At 51.3% G+C, this 10,965-nt stretch overlaps 1 long non-coding RNA gene across 1 annotated transcript; it reads right to left on the bottom strand.

The window, feature by feature from the left end:
* Positions 1 to 638: 638 nt before the first annotated feature.
* Positions 639 to 8,997, bottom strand: LOC117287304. The gene is made up of 4 exons (XR_004518539.1): positions 8,689 to 8,997; positions 3,206 to 3,336; positions 2,350 to 2,590; positions 639 to 921 (listed from the first exon to the last, which is right to left on the bottom strand). It is a non-coding gene; the product is annotated as an uncharacterized LOC117287304 (long non-coding RNA).
* Positions 8,998 to 10,965: the final 1,968 nt, after the last annotated feature.

Here is a 10,965-nt window from a genome sequence, read left to right as displayed (position 1 = left end):
GACTGCTTTCTCTTTCTGCATTTTTATAACTTGTGATTGGATTTTTATGTCATTAAGACTCAGAGAGCATTTCTTAATTACTCACGATGGGCCAGGCAAGCGTGGTTTAATTTGGTACCAGTACAGAGGCAGGTGCAGTCCCGTTTTACGTCCTCAAGTAGAAGGGACAGCTGATGGTGGAGGGCCGGCAAGGGACAGGAGTCGCCACTGCTGTCAGCCTCATCCCCCCGTTGAGGAAATGGGCACCCAGAAAGCACCCAAGGCGACACCGCGGTCAGGGGTCACAGCGGATCTCAGTCTTGAGCACTCTGCCTCTGGAACTCGTACCTGTGTGCTCGGCTCTGATCACTGCAGTCTGTGAGGCTTTTCTGCCCGTGTCTGTGGTGCCGTGACTGGCTTCCTGCTGTCCTCTCATTGGCTTCCCTGCCCTCTGCTCAGACCTGCAGTGGATCCCACTTGGATCCCAGTGTTTCCTGGTTAGGAGGAGAGATGCTTTTCTTTGCCGCCTCCCTCCTCCTCCCCGCAAGACTCTTCAGCCTGCTCGTCCCACAGTGGGGTTTATCTCTTTCCAGAAAGTGCCTGCTGGTGTCAGCCACGTTGGAGCCTGGGGTTTGGCTAGAAGTCTGCACAGATCGCTGTCCGATTGATGATACCTTTGTGTCTTCTGTGCTTCCTTTTCACCACTCCTCACAGGGCCACCTGAATCCATATAGACCAGGCACAAGAAGCGACATTTGTTCCAAATTGTTTTCCTAAAAACCATTGTCCTTGAAACACACACACACGCACATCTGTGTATATGCGTAGTAAGTGAGTTGCCTGTATTCAGTAAAACCTGCTCTGAAACGGAGCAGTTTGGTTCCCGTGATATTTTAATGATAAAAATGCTGCAGGCTGCTCCTCTCTTCCAGCCACGTATTCCTGAAAACAAAAACATGTTCCCTGAGCCAGGTTGGTCTGATAGAGAGGGCACATTTGAATCATTTCACGGGCAGATCGTGCCGGCATTAAACACAGGGAAAGTTGCCTCAGTTTCTGCATGCATCATGACTGTTTCTCCAACAACACCCACATTCTCTTAGCCTGAGGAGGAGGAACACGTCTAAATTGTCAGGGGCTTTGTCTTTTCAAGCCCTGGTTATGTGGTCACTGTGGGGCTGACTGAGGAGTTGGAGTAGTGTTATGGTCCCCAAGGGGAACCCCCAGAAATGTACCAAAAACAGAGCTTGGAAGGCCTGCTATAATGCCTGCTTTTCTTAGATGAAGGAAATCCTTGCTTGGTGTACACTGGCCTTGGCGTTGGCATGGTGGTGACACTTCTTTAGTGACCACAGCTGTCTTGTTTGGTCTTGTTTTATTTGACCGATTAATTGGTGGATTTGTACTAGGGGTTAAACCTAGGGACTTTACATGAGCTACATCCCCGGCCCTTTTTCTGTTTTTTATTTTGAGGCAAGGTCTTGATAAGTTACCTAATCTGGACTTGAACTTGTGACACTCTTGCCTCAGGCTCCCAGAGTTCTGGGATTATAGACATGCACTCCCATGCCCGTGTATTATTTTACCTTTGTTGTTTGTTTGTGATAGGCTCTTGCTGTATAGTCACAGTTAGCCTTGAATGCAACATGTAGCCCATGCTGGCCTCAAAACCACATACAGTGTTCCTGTCTTAGCCTCTCTAGTGCTGGGATTAACCAACGTGTACCACCATGCGTGGCTGATTCTGCTATTTAGTGAGCTAAGGAGATGGGCACCAACTCCTTTTAATGAGCATCTCCTCTGGAAAGAGTCTTTGGAAGGGATAGAGGGGAAGGAGAGAGGGAGGAGAAGGGAGGGAGTAGAGAAATGCGTATATGAGTGTTTGCCAAATAAACATTTCAGCGTTGGGCAAGAATAATTAGGAGATAAATTGTCACCTGGGAACGTCAGTTCATTTACCTTGTATTGAGTTAGTATGGACTGAATTCCTTGATTTGGGAAGCCTGAACTTTTCTTCCTTGTGAAAAGTTATCCATCTGTCATCTACCTGTCTATCTCTCCTTCCCTCCCTTCGTTCTAGCTGGTGCTGGATGATTCGAGCTGGAGTCCGTAATGCGTGGGAAAGGTCCCCGGGCAGCTGGCTTGTCCAAAAGCCAAGCCTGGATGAGATGGGGACGGTGGGCAGGAGAGAAACCTTTCCACCCTCCTTCAGCAGGAAAATAAAAGAGATAAATGAGCCCTAATCCTGACCTGGGGGCAAATCCCAATAAAGATCCAGGTTAATTTTTCCTGCTGATCCAACCCTCGAATTCATTGTGAGAATTAGACAGTTCTGTGGCCCTAATTTGCCAGATCAGATTGCATAATTACCTTTTATAGGCCTGGGTGTGATGTATGCTGGGTGTTTAGGCTGCAGGGCTGAGTGTGTGTCTGGGCTGCAGCACTGATGCTCCTCCTACCAGACTGCGCTTCTCCCACATGGGCGGCCAGGGGTGGTGGCTTCGGGGCCTCTGCCTGGTCAGAAACACCCCGGGGCACCAGGGACCTCCGGTGATCCTGTCTGCATTGGGGAGCTGGTCCCTTGGCTGTGGCAGGGGTCTTCTAGAAAGAGCTGCAGTGACAGCATTGAGCCATTCAACAAGGGGTCTCGGTAAAAACTACCAAGTGTGGAGACTGGGAGGAAGTAGTCACCCCTGCTGTCCCTTTTTCTATTAAAAAATTACATGCATGACTGCGGTGGCATGAGGAAGACACAGTCCAGGCTGGATTCGTTATTATCAAGACATGAAGGTGGTAGACGCTTGTTCTTATTAATGAGGTCGTTATTATGGACCCTTAATTATATCAGTGGCCATTGCAGATGTTGGCCTTAGGTAGGTTCTTAGAAAGGGGACCTAGACGTGCAACCCCCTGATATCTTCCCAGCTCCCTGGGCTCCTAGAGAAGTGACTTCTAGACAGTGACTTCTAGAAGTTGCTTCCCTCTGGTTTTGGAGCCGTTCATAAGGTCCAAGAATTTCCGCCAACTCCAACCCTTATTCTGGCCAAAAAGAGGGCTCTCTGTAAGGATTCCTATAAAGTGTTGAAGCCCATAGGCCATCCAGATATTTATCCTTCTCTACCCTGGTCTTTTTTACACAGGGCCTCCTGATCCTGGTGGACATTTTGGAGAAGACAGGAGACCTGTGGGAATAGTCTTATTCTAGGTTATGTCTTCTGTGTTTCACCTGGAAGGCTTTTGTGTCGGGGTCCTTCTCTCTTGGATAAAGAGATCTTTGTGGTGGTCATCCTCACCGGTCTGGGGTCCACTTGGAGGTGCAGGGCTCAGGCATCTGCTTGTGGGGATGTCAGGAAGGATCTGGTAGGGGTGGTGTGCAAGGCAGAGGGGGGAAAGTAGAACTTAGGGGCAGGCTGTAGGCAGCCAGCTGCAAACTCCGGCCTTGCTCTGAGGTCCGTCTGCTGGGCTGCTGATGGCCAGGTGCAGCCCATTTCCCATTAAGTGTGGAAGTGCAGTGCTTATCTGGTGGGGAGATGTGTGCAGCACAGCAGGGCCCCTGAGGACAGAGACCAGCCAGTGTGCCAGGGGAAAGGAGTTAGGGCCCGTGGGCATCTGGGATCCCTGGGCGCTCCTGGTTGCCATGGCAATGCAGAAACCCAAAAGGAAGGACACCCTGCAGCTTTAACAAATTTTCTGTTTAGTGTAGAGGCCTTCAGAAGGGCATTGCAGACATGAGTCTGATGGCCTTGAGCTTGGACAGAACTGGCCAAGGCTGGGAGCAGGGTCCCTGCCTCACCTGGTACTCCACAGCCAACTGGGCACATCTGTGGGACCTCTGGAGGAGGAGTGAGTCAGTCCCAGAGCTTGCCTGAGGTTCCTCTGGGGCCTGGGAGGATTAAGGGGGTAGGTGTAAAGCCAGGCTTGCCCAGAGTGCGTTCCAAGGACCCCATAGCTTTGAGTTTGCCCAGGAGCGTGTTAGGCAGAGTCACAGGCCAGCACCCCAATCCCCTGATGCACATTGGAGCAACATCTCCAGAGGATCCTTAGACTTACTAAGGTGGGAGTGGGCTTTTAGAAAACACCTCCTAGCCAGCCTTACCATATAGTCAGAACCCCTGGGGTGGGAACAGGCTTCAATATGAATTTGCAGCTGTCCAGGGGAGGGACCCTTCTCTCCCCTGCCCAGGAGAATGCCCACCTCCTGTATTGAGTCTCAGATGCCCTCTCCCAGCCTCTGCTGCTGGGTTGGCTAAATTGAGAGTTCATGGTGGTAGGTGAGGCGTGAGATTGATTCACATTAATTTGTAGATCTCCCCTGGAAGGGTAATACTGGAACTGTTTTCATTTTTCTGGGCTTTAGCTTAAATGAGTTTATCAGACGTTTTCTACCAAATAATAAAAATGGGTTGGGCCTGGAGATGGCTTTGCGCAAAGCAGGAATGTGGGTCCATTGCAGGCTCCAGGACTGGAGGTGGACGGAATAGTGGGTTTTGCTTGGTCCCTGTTCACAAGTTGTTCGGCATCTGCCTGTCAGCCCATGGGTCCCAAACGGTGCGCTGTTCATCTGGGCTAAGGCAGCAGGTTCCATTAGCCATGGTCAGGCATCTGCGGCATTCTAGGTTCATGGCTTTGGTAGCAGGAGGCAGGTGCAGCAAACTCGTGGCTGTGGCCTGCATTGTAATCCGTCAGGGGAGGTCCTCTCTCCACTGTCTGATCCGGCAACAGGCGTGACTGTGGGGTTGGTGGCAGAGTACCAGCCTGGCCCTGTCCTCAGGAACTCAGAAACCACCGGAGTGATGATGTGTGATGCTCAGGCAGGGAAGACAAAACGCCACCCAAACAATCCTTTCTCTTGTGTGTGAAGGTTACACGTTTTCTGTTTCAAATCTGATGGTGTCCTTTTCCCCCCTTTCCTTTCTTCTCTCTGTTTGCATTTGCCAACCTGAGGGTCTAGAGTGATCTCTTTGAGCCTAATGATGGGGAAGTTGAGAATGTGGCTATTATCTTTAACCGCCTTTTGAAATACTACTCTTCCTGGTGTCAGAATTAGATGGAACAGGGGCCGGATTTAAAGATTAAATATCTATTTTAGCAGCAACAATGACAGCAACCCCGGTGACATCAGTGAACATTTGTTCGGAAATTATATGGATGGTTTGAGACAGCCCTGCGCTCCAGAAACCTACACAGAAATGTACAATTAATAATAGTATAGCTGATGGTTTTTGAAAGCATGATATGGGCCAGACGTGGAGCTGGACGCTCCTGACGCACTATCCCATTTCATGACTTCTGATGTACAATGAGGTCAGAGCACTCAGCAACGGTAGTACAGGAGGTTTTTGCACAAAATGCCCAATAAAAACAGAACAGCTCAGTGCTTAGCGGTAGATCATTTTGTAGTCCAAGTCCATTGTGAGTTTGAGTTTTGTTGTAACTTTTAAAAAAAATGCTATCCAGTGAAATAATCTGTTTGCATCTTGGTTCATTTCATTCCAGGTCTAGTTTATTATCCTTAAAAAAATGTATTTCTTGGAAAGTATCCTTTGATTGGCCACATCTGCAATTGACAGAGGGAATGGATTTCTCCCTTTGTTTGGATTGTTTAGATTAATGTGGTTTTGTTCTATATTGAGGAGCAAGCAGCTATTAAACTCTTGTGCCTCTGAGGATCAGCAGCTGGTACTCGGAAGCTACGCCCTCCATATGTGAAGCCTAAAAATGCATTATTACACTCTTTCCTGATGTAACCCTCTCCTTAATTTTTTTCAGGTGAAATCAGAGATTTCCAGTGGGCTTGGTGGTGGTTTGGACCCGAAGGAAGGACAAGAAGAAAGGTGAGTCACACAAGGCTGTCGCAGTTTTGGGGTTTTGTGTCTTTGCCTGTCACCTTATGTGTACGTCCCTAGCACACCTGCTTGCTGGCCCAGCATGCAGTTGTCAGCAGGAGCCTTGGAAGTAGCCAGCAGAAGAGGCTCGGGGGCCCAGGCTTTTAAATACAGCCAGTATTTATTAACTCTGGCCAGGCTGTGTTCTATGGCTGTGATTTGGCTTAACTCATATGGCCCCTCACAGCTCCAGCAGGTGAGTTGCACGATGCCCAGCCCACAGATGAGAAAACCAACGTACAGTCACTTGCCCAGTGTTGCACAGGTAGTTTGCAGAGGAGCCGGGATGGAAAGCCAGCTCCGAACCACACTTGTGGTCTCTTGCTGTTTTGAGTGATAGCGAGTTGGCTCAGCCTCTCAGCAGGTCACCCGTCAGCTCCTGCTACCTGCAGTATAGACACGGAGTCCACTGCAGGACACAGAGGTCTTTCAGACAGTGTGCAGGAAGAGCCCTCAGGCAGGTGACTCACAGCCTGTGGGTGTAGGGGACAGGTGGATGGACCTGGCCTTCCGAGGCAGAGTCTGTTCACAGGACTTCCGGGGTGCTGCTGCCTGAAGTCTGGTCCTGACAACGCGGGGTGTGGAGCAGCCACCCTTTCCTTTCACACAAGGGCTGGGTTTGCCCACAGTTGTCTAGGCTTCTCCGTGCATAGCGGCTCTGGTTCTGGCTATAAGTCTCATGCTGGCTGAAAGCTCAGAATGTAGGCGCGTTTGATGGGAGGCAATAGATCGTTTCTATTTCTCCCGTGGAACTTGGAAGGAGGGTGCTGTGCAGGGGTTTGCAACCCGGCAGATTGTGTTGTGGATTGGTCCCTATCTTCTCTAGTGCGGTGGTAAGGACCGTGGAGTCAGACGGCCTGGCTTCCCATCCAGCTCCCACTGCTTTCTCACTCTGTGACCTTCTCGTCTGCTTCCCCATCTGCAAGATGGGGCTAAGAACAGTCTCTTCAGTATTATGAAGTTAAATGAGTGCCTTGCCCAGCACTAGGACATTTGAAGCATAAATGTCAGGGTGCTTTCTGTTTTGTTTCGTATTCAATCTTGGGAGTTCTGAATATGATCTTGGGTAAATTTCCAAGTCTTAGTTTCCTCATCTGTAAGAAGGTAATGCTTATTCCCTGTCCTCAGGGAAGACCAAATGTTGAAGAAAATATCATAGAGTGAAGATCAGGATCAGGTGCCCTATTAATTCCCTTCCTTACTCCTCTGTATCTTATCTGTCACAGGAGGTGACCCGGGTTTCTAACTCCCTATTCACCAGCGCACTGTGTTGCGACAGTTGTTCTGCAACAATTTTCTATTGGATTTTCTCCCTTTTCCAGGCCACCCTTCTGCCTTGGCATTTGAAGAACCAGATGGCTTAACCACAGATGCTCTAGCCTTTGGATTTCCAGTCTTTCCTTTCCCAAGTGATCCTATCCTGACAACTCTTTCTTAAACCCAGTACTCAACATGTCGCCTTCTGATGGGTTAAGACACCTACCACGTCTCTCTGTTGATCGTCCCAGTGACCAGATCTCCTTGGACACTTTACTTTGCATCCATTTCTTCCCACTGTGTGTCCTGCCCCCAGACTGGACTCAGCACCCTGGCCCGTGCCGACCATGCTCTCTCCTCACAGCCATGGGGGCCCATGACTAGCTGCTCCTTCACCTGGCTACCCCATAATCCATTGTAGAAAACGTCACCTGCAGTACTAGCTCTGCTTCCCTGCTTGTGGCTCAAAAGAGTGGGAATGGGGAGCTCATTTCTGTTTCTGAGGCATCCCTTTTCCAGGCTGTGGTGTCCCCCTTTCTCTGCTAACCCTAGGACCCCAGGAGCAAAGAGTATAGGCCCAGACAAGGTCTGAACTCCTGTGTGAGAGCGTGGGCCGGCATGGAGTGTGCCAGGCGTTGAAGTCACTGTGCCTGGGCTTGGTGACTGGCTTCACGTGAGCTGGGGTTGCGATGGTTAATGAGTGACGCCAAGGGGATTTCCAGGCAAGCCATGTGCACTGCCTCTGACTGAAGCACCTTCTGCCTTTGCCTTCTGCCCGGGTCTCCCTTCTCCTCCAGGTGTCTTCTACCTGGTGCCAAGCCGTTCCGGATGATGCAGCCCCTTCCTCCCACCTGGGTGACTCCATCCACTCATTCATTCTACGCTCATTTCATTCTTTCAGTCATCTAGCAGATACTGGGGACCTGTCACTGCCAGGACCGCTCTAGGCTGAGATGTGAACAAAGCAAGCATGGTCCTCCTTTCATGGAACTTCCCTTCTAGAGGGGGAAGGACAGGCGATGAACAGACAGTGATGAAGAAGCACATTGCCTAGTACGTAAGAAGGGAATAGTATCGTGGGAAAACAGAGGCAGGAAAAGTGGCTCAGGGGTGCTGGGCAGGGAGAGAGCAGAGCATAGGTGGCCAGTGGAATGGAGCAGGTGACTGCAGAGGGGAGAGGGAGAGAATGCTCGGTGTTCAGGGGAGAGTGTTTGGGTCGGAGGGAGGGAGCAGTGACATCAGACCAGGAGCAGGAGCGCAGAAGCTGTGAGGTGGGTTTGAGAACAAAGGGCAGGCATGGTAGGAGCTCTAGTAGGAGCTCTAGGAGCTCGGTGAAGGGGCTGAGCACCCCAGGGCATGAGGGCCACACCTGGCAGGGTCCCCAAGACTTCCCGTCCTGCCTGCATGGGACCTGGGAACTGAGGCAGGGTTTCGAGTAAAGTGTGTTATGAGTCAACTTACTTAAGGGGCTGCTGTGGAAGCCCATGGGAACTGAGCCCCTGGTAGAAGGGTTTGCAGACAGGAAGGGACCTGAACATGCCCGTGTCTCTCCTGTCCCATCACGTACCTCTGAGAGCCGATTGACGGGGATCGTGGCAGGCACTGATTCTCAGCAGTGATGACTGCCTCATTCAGGCAGTCCATACAATCTTGTGTGGGGTCGTGGCTTAATAGGAGGGCCTCTCCCCATCTCCCCACCTGTAAAGCTACCGGGGCCCACTGCAGGCCCATCAGCAAAGGATGGAAAGGAAAAGCAAAGGAACTGGGAGGACAGGAGTGTTCCCCCATTCCGGTTGTATTAGGGCAGGGAGGGAGCCTGCCAGACTCAAGGGACTCCTGATTGTGATGTCATCAGGCCACAGCACAGTTCATACTGCTGCAGACCCTCCTGTGGTGTCTGTCCCTGCCGGACCTGTGCACGGCTCTCCTTACCATCTTGCAACCTCATGCTTTCCTCTCATCTGCCTCTTTACCCCCACTTCTAGAAATGAATGGGATCTGCTGTCATTTTCTCTCGTCTCTCACCCTGTGACCACTGTGGCCATCAAGGAGGGGCAGGCACAAGTCCCCTGCAGCGCTTATCCGAAGCAGCTTGTCTTTCTCAGAAGTTGTGCACAAGGTCTCGGTCATGGTGGTTGTTAGCCAGTGTCTTGTGATTATGTGTGACCTGACAGCTGAGCCCAAAGGGTGCTCATTGCTTAGTGTCCTTCTTTGGGAGATTTCTCCATAGCTCCTGTGTATGACAGAAGAGCCAGCTGAGGACCTGCCTCTGCCGGGCAAAGCTATAGAAACTTCTATGCTCTCTGCTTGGGGTAAGGAAGATGCAGTAAGAGCAGCGGAGTCATGACCTGTGGTGTTTGTGCTAGTATCAAGTGTGTTTCTGGATGACTGGTGGTGACCCTTTCCCACCTGGGCCCCTGCACACCTCCCTCCAAGCCAGAGGTTCTGGGAGAGGGAGCAAGATGGGAGCCTGATGGCTGGACCCCAAGGCAGCAGTCAGAAATGGTAATCTCAGTATTACTCACTGGTTCTGGCCTTGCAAACTTCCTTTCAAAGAACTGTCACATTCATGGCCTCACAGCCCCCAGGGCTCCCACATGAGATCAGCAGTGGGGAGGGCTGTGTCCCCTGATGAAAAGCTGGCCAACTAGGGAGGACATACTCTGTCCCCAGCTCCATCCATCACACATGTGTGTGCTGAGGACAGAGGTGCCACGGCTCAGACGCCAGTCTCTGCCACCACCATAATTGAGAGCGCAAAGGTGCCAGAGCTCTGGGAACAAGAATCAAGTCCCGAACTGAGTGTCGGCAGTGACTGGATGAGCTCACCCAAGGACCAGAGCCATCCGGAGGACTTGAGGATGGAACTTCCCTTCTGGGTCCAACTATGAGTCACCTTGGTTCATGTCCCTGGAGCGGGCTCGGTCCCCAGGCCTCCCACTGCACCCTGGGACATCGTGCTTACCGGTCAGGCCCGATGACTCATGCAGTCCCCCAGGCCAGCTCCCCGGGTGGACTCTCTCCCTCAGGCACGTGGACCCTGATGCTATCGGCCAACTGCTGTCTCAGATGTAGCACACAAGACTGGAGAAGGTCCCCTCACCTGGGAAGGGCGGCCAAAGCCACAGCTGCAGCAAACAGATTTCACAATGCAGGTTGGGAAGTCCGGAGGGCTCTGTAGACATGAGACAGCCCTGAGGCGAGCTGGGGAGTCAGAAGGGTAGGGAGGGGAGGTGCAGTCCTGAAAGGGCAGCAGCCAGGAGTTCACCCAACAGGCCAGTGCAGCAGGGTGTCAGGTTCTCTGCCACACCCAGTGTGGCCTCTGCTGTGACTTCTTTTTCACCTTCTGAGGAAAGAAACACTGTCGTCTTCTCTCTGCCTGTCATTCTCACACCTGTCGGGGCCCCTGGCAGTAAGGCACCAGTGCTGTCCCATCCCATGTCACGTGTGTTGGTTGTCTATGTTATAAACCGCGGTGGAGAGGGACTTTCTGAGGCTTAGAAAAAAGTAAATCCCCAAACTATTTTGGGGAGATAGTTTTCCTTTTTAGCCCCCTTTTTCATGTTTTTGTTTTCTCTCTCTTCCTCTCTTTGCAATTAAAAAATTGTAAGAGGGACCAGGTGAGCACGGGGAAGGGATTCCCCAAGAAGACACCTCGGTCCCTCCTGGCAGCTGACTTGCATTTGGTTTCTGCCCAGAAGATCCGAGCCACTGTAGCAGCCTGAGCTGCCGGGCCAGAGAAATGTGTTGTGCCTGTGGACACAGGACCCATTTTAACTGCCTTCGGCCTTGGTCCTTCCTGAACACAATGAAGTGGACTTATTTGCATCACGGTTTTGTGCTC

This window comes from Fukomys damarensis, unplaced genomic scaffold (genome assembly GCF_012274545.1).
Source record: "Fukomys damarensis isolate Sample0158 unplaced genomic scaffold, DMR_v1.0_HiC HiC_scaffold_23, whole genome shotgun sequence".
In the NCBI taxonomy this organism is placed as follows: Eukaryota; Metazoa; Chordata; class Mammalia; order Rodentia; family Bathyergidae; genus Fukomys; species Fukomys damarensis.
The sequence above is the reverse complement of the archived record's forward strand: the minus strand, read 5'-3'. Positions and strand labels throughout refer to the sequence as shown.